This window comes from Paramormyrops kingsleyae, chromosome 1 (genome assembly GCF_048594095.1).
Source record: "Paramormyrops kingsleyae isolate MSU_618 chromosome 1, PKINGS_0.4, whole genome shotgun sequence".
NCBI classification, from domain to species: Eukaryota; Metazoa; Chordata; class Actinopteri; order Osteoglossiformes; family Mormyridae; genus Paramormyrops; species Paramormyrops kingsleyae.
This window is the reverse complement of record NC_132797.1, coordinates 44,339,132-44,344,488: the sequence shown is the minus strand read 5'-3', so window position 1 is coordinate 44,344,488 and position 5,357 is coordinate 44,339,132. Positions and strand designations below refer to the sequence as shown.

The 5,357-nt window shown below is 40.0% G+C and overlaps 1 long non-coding RNA gene across 1 annotated transcript; it reads right to left on the bottom strand.

The window, feature by feature from the left end:
- Positions 1–816: 816 nt before the first annotated feature.
- LOC140578751 (uncharacterized) lies at positions 817–4,232 on the bottom strand. The gene is made up of 3 exons (XR_011983025.1): positions 3,862–4,232; positions 3,220–3,319; positions 817–2,508 (listed from the first exon to the last, which is right to left on the bottom strand). It is a non-coding gene; the product is annotated as an uncharacterized lncRNA (long non-coding RNA).
- Between the last annotated feature and the right edge of the window lie 1,125 nt (positions 4,233–5,357).

Here is a 5,357-nt window from a genome sequence, read left to right as displayed (position 1 = left end):
TTACAGTACATACACACAAAAGAAGCAGATTTAGCTTGTTTCATGGTCTACATGGAATCACACTCTAGCCTCCTTTAATTAACAGATATTCAGCAAACATCTTGGCTCATCTGTATGTCAGTGTGGTATTTCCACCCACTGAAGCAATGAAACATGTCTATATAGAGGGTTGACAGACATCACTGAATTAATTTAAAATTAAAAATGGAACAGGTCCAAAAGACACGAGGTATGTTCTGTTCTTAAAGTAGTAGGTTTAGTAGGTTGACATTTAATGGTGACATAGAATATAGCAATACAATTACAGAGTTCCACAGGGAAAAATATATACAGCTGTGGAAAAATGAAGAGGCCACTCTATATTTTTAAACAAATCTGCATTTTAAAATCCTGGTTTAATCATGGTTCTGCTGACAGAAGGCTATGCTGAGCAGTGGGTTACTTCCAGGTTTAAAATTTCTAAGACAGCAGTACACAAGAATAAGGTGAAACTGGATACACTTGGAACGGCCAAAAACCAGCAGGTAGACGATAGAAGCGACTTTCAAATGCCAGAGATGACCATTAACTTATCCATTAATAAGAAACAGGGAAGAAGAACCAGGCTGCAGTTTGCAAGTGTGTATATACAGTTGTGTTCAGAATAATAGCAGTGTGTCTAAAAAAGTGAATAAAGCTGAAAATCCTTATAATAGTTTTTATTTCCATACATGCAAATGCATTGGGAACACTACAAACTCTATTCCAAATCAAAACAAGAAGAGAAATTCATCTCATTTGTGTTACTCCTTTACAGAAAGTGAAGGAAAGGGAATATTAGGCTGTTCAAAAAATAGCAGTGTCCACATTCTTCTTTACAAACTCAAAGATTCACTGTATGAACTGAAAAATGTTTTAAGATTTTGCTTTCATTTGAATCATTGAACTAATATTTAATTGTATAACCACTGTTTCTGATAAATGCTGCACATCTGTGTTGTATGGAATCGACCAACTTCTGGTACCTGTGAACAGGTATTCCAACCTGATTGGACTACATTTCTTGGTTTTGCCTCAGAAACAGCATTATTGATGTCACCCCACAAGTTTGAATTAAGGTCCGGGGATTGGGCTGGCCACTCCATAACATCAATCTTGTTGGTCTGGAACAAAGATGTTGCTCATGTGTTCGGCATCGTTTTCTTGTTGAAACACCCATTTCAAGGGCATTTCCTCTTCAGCATAAGGCAACATGACCTCTTCAAGTATTTTGAGGTATTCAAACTGATCCATGATCCCTGGTATGTGATAAATAGGCCCGTCACTGTAGTATGAGAAACATCCCCTTAACATGATGCTTGCACCACCATGCTTCACTGTCTTTACAGTGTACTGTGGCTTGAATTCAGTGTTTGGGGGTCACTTGACAAACTGTCTGCAGCCACTAGACCCAAAAAGAACAATCTTGCTTCCATCAGTCCACAAAATGTTGCAGCGTTTCTCTTTAGGCCAGTCAATGTTCTTTGGCAAATTGTAACCTCTTTAGCACGTGTCTATTTTTCAGCAATGGGACTTTGCGGGGGCTTTTTGCAGATAGCTTGGCTTCTTATAGGCGTCATCTGATTGTAACAGTACTCACAGGTAACTTTAAACCTTCTTTGATCTTCCTGGAGCTGATCATTGGCTGAGTCTTTGCCATTTTGGCTATTCTTCGATTCATTTGAATGGTAGTTTTTCATTTTCTTCCACGTCTTTTAGGTTTTGGTTGCCATTTTAAAGCATTTGTGATCATTTTCGCTGAGCAGCCTATCATTTTCTGCACTTCATTATATGTTTTCCCCTCTCCAATCAACTTTTTACTCAAGGTACGCTGTTCTTCTGAACAATGTCTGGAATGACCCATTTTACTCAGAATTTCAGAGAGAAATGCACTAAGACCAGCATTTACCGCATTTGCTGCCTTCCTTCCTTAAATAAGGCCCATAATTGGCACCTACTTTTTCACAGAATGAATGACCTCACTAATTGAACTTCACACTGCTATTATTTTGAACACTCCCCTTTCAAGCAATGATTCTGTTACACATAATCAGCCTCATGCATGTCATGACTGTTGGGTCTGTTGGTTTTCCATTACTCTACTACACCTACTAGTAAATTATTTGCCATGTAGAGATATAATTTCTACCAAAAACGATGATTTATCAGGTTACTCATATCGGACTGCTTTTGAACACGACTGTATATTATTTACAGGCATACCCCCATAAATTAAGAAATGAGAGAAACAAAAAATTGTGCTGTGGTCTCTTAATTTTTCCACAGCTGTAGATTTACAGATATCTGGAGACAGCTGTATATATTCTTGTATAAAATGAGCCAACAACATGTGATTTTCCAGTGCATCCAGTCCTCATCAGCTTCTACAGTTAGGATGTTGCCTCCATCTCTGTTCTATTCATGTTGTGCAGGTCCAGGGTTTGTAGCTGTCTCCCTGCTCACCATGCTTTGCATCTAAAACTGAGAGAGCTGCGGAAATCAGAAACATCAACTGCAGCAGCAGAAATTCAGGCAAATTGAAAGTACAATACATTACAAGATTATTAAATAAATAGAAATTAACACTGATCAGCCATAAACACTGACAGGTGAGGTGAATAACATTGATTATCTCATTACAATGACACCTGTCAAGGGTGACATTATATATTAGAAAAGTCCATTCTTGAAGCTGATGTGTTGGAAGCAGAAAAATGGGCAAGAGTAAGGATCTTTTCAACTTTGACAAGGGCCAGCTTGTGATGGCTAGACGACTGGGTCAGAGCATCTCCAAAACAGCAGGCCTTGTGGGGTGTTTCAGCTAAGCAGTGGGCAGTGCCTACCAAAAGTGCTCCAAGGAAGGCCAACCGGTGAACCAGCAACAGAGTCATGGGCGCCAAAAGCTCACTGATTCATTTGGGGAGTGAAGCCTAGCCTGCCTGGTCTGATCTCACAGGAGAGCTGACAATGACAGAATGGAGTTAGAACACACTATACATCGCAGCTTGCTGCATATGGGGCCATGTAACCTCAGACTGGTCAGAGTGCTCATGCTGACCCCTGTCTACTGCTGAAAGCATCTACAATGAGCAGGTGAGCATCAGAACTGGACCATGGAGAAATGGTAGAAGGTGGCCTGGTCTGATGAGTCACGTTTTCTGTTATATCATGTAGGTGACCAGGTACATGTGCATCATTTACCTGGGGAAGAGATGGCACCAGGCTGCACTTTGGGTAGAAAGCAAACCGATGGAGCCAGTGTGATTCCCCAGGTCAATCTTCTGCTGGGAAGACTTGGGTCCTGTGGGTTCATGTGGATGTTACTTTGACACAAACCAACTACCTAAACTTTGTTGCAGACCAAGTACACCCCTTCATGGCAATGTTATTCCCAGATGGCAGTGGCCTCTTTCAGCAGGATAATGCGTGCTGCCACACAACAAAAATTGATTAGGAATGGTTTGTGGAATATGAAAAAGAGTTTAAGGTACTGACTTGGCCTCCAAATTCCCCAGATCTCAATCCAATTGGCTGGTCAAACAAGTCCAATCCATGGAGACCCTACCCCCCAACTGATAGGACTTTAAGGATCTGTTGCTAACATCTTGGTGCCAGATACCACAGATCACTTTCAGTGGTCTTGTATAGTCCATGCCTCAATGGGTCAGAGCTGTTTTGGTGACACAAGGCTGACCTACTCAATATTAGGCAGGTGGTTTCAATATTACGGCGTATCGATGTATATATTTACATGTGTTTTCTTCAGTCCCAAAAAATTCAAGTAGTTCTTGTGATGATTTGTCAGCATTAAATACTCTGCAGCAGAGTAAGAGTGTGACTTACATTTTTGTGACAAATTGCAGCTTGAATCATAGTAGGGTTGTTTGCCAATTTGTGAGTGGAGGCCCCACACATCATTCCATTGGATGAAGTTTTAAATCACCAGGGTTTCTCACATCCACTTCACTGGCTTGTCAGGGTGGCTGTCAGCTAATACTGCTCTGTGATTTGCAGATGTCTAAAGGGGGAGTGAATCAGAGAAGAATGAATCAGCTTCCATTTACTTCCTGGGAGGCATGGAGTTCTAGTGCAACTGCTGCATATTAGAGTCTGATTTATTGATTTGTAGGATGCCTGTTCTCAAAAGACAAATACAGTAAGCATATGAGCATTACACCACTAACCTTATCCTTTATCAAGGGAGCTGTTTCCTATTCTCTTTTGACAATGCTGCATCCTTATTCTTCTTATTCATATCACTGCCTATACTCTCCTGTAATTCTTTTATTAATATGGCTTCATAGATGGATTATATTGGCCAGATAACAGCAGGCATATTGTCTTTGTTCTATCCCAGCCTTATAGGCATATGGCTTTGCATATTTACTACCCATGAATCAAGTGAGTGCAATAGGCCTGGTGGAGTATCCTTTCTGATGGATACACCTCCAGCCGTTTAATTAAAGCATGTATTATTAATACAACTATATTTAAACCATTTTTTCCCAGCAGTGTGATTGGAACATTACATGGAAATTGTTTCATTGTAATTCCTTGCAATCAACATTCTGGAAAAAAGGCCAAATCTACACTGCTACAGTAATTTATAATATATTATGTTGATACATCTTTGCATGCCATCATTAAGCCTTGCTTTACAAGTCAGATACACTGCGTCTGGCATCTCCGAATTATGTATTTAATAAAAAACTTGCCAGCCAGCCCAAAAGATGTCTGCAGTTCGTATAACCCGTGTTCAACTCCACTCCCAATATAGGGAAATTTAAAAATTATATATGTGTCTTTTCATTATCATACTACTCATACTGTTCAGCAAGTACATAGTATAATATAAAAATATACACATCCTTAGAAAGTGCCACCTTAACAAAGTAATGAATAAGATAGTGGCCTGCATATCATTTGGCCAGTGTAATGTATAATCAATTTACTTTCTTTTTCTTAGGTCAGGCTTTGGTTCCCAGTTGACCCAAATGGGGATAGTGTAAGGTGTACAAAGTTGTTGGCACATTGCCATTTCACACATAAAACAAAATTGCAATTGCGTGGTTCAGATTAAACTGCATTTTGATTTAGATGCAAATGGAGCCTGACATTTCAGTATATCTCTGCAGTATACTGCGATTAACAGGATCATTGTATTGCAAATGTGCTTTTTCATCAGTGTAGGTGGGAGTTGAGAAGTTTGGGGGAAAAAACTGTTGCAGACCCTGGTGATGGTGGACATAAGCTCCAGAATCTTTTTAGAGATGGAAGGGGGATCAACAGGCTGTTTGATGGGTGCAAGGGGTCAAGTGTGACGGAGTGTGTTGCTGCAG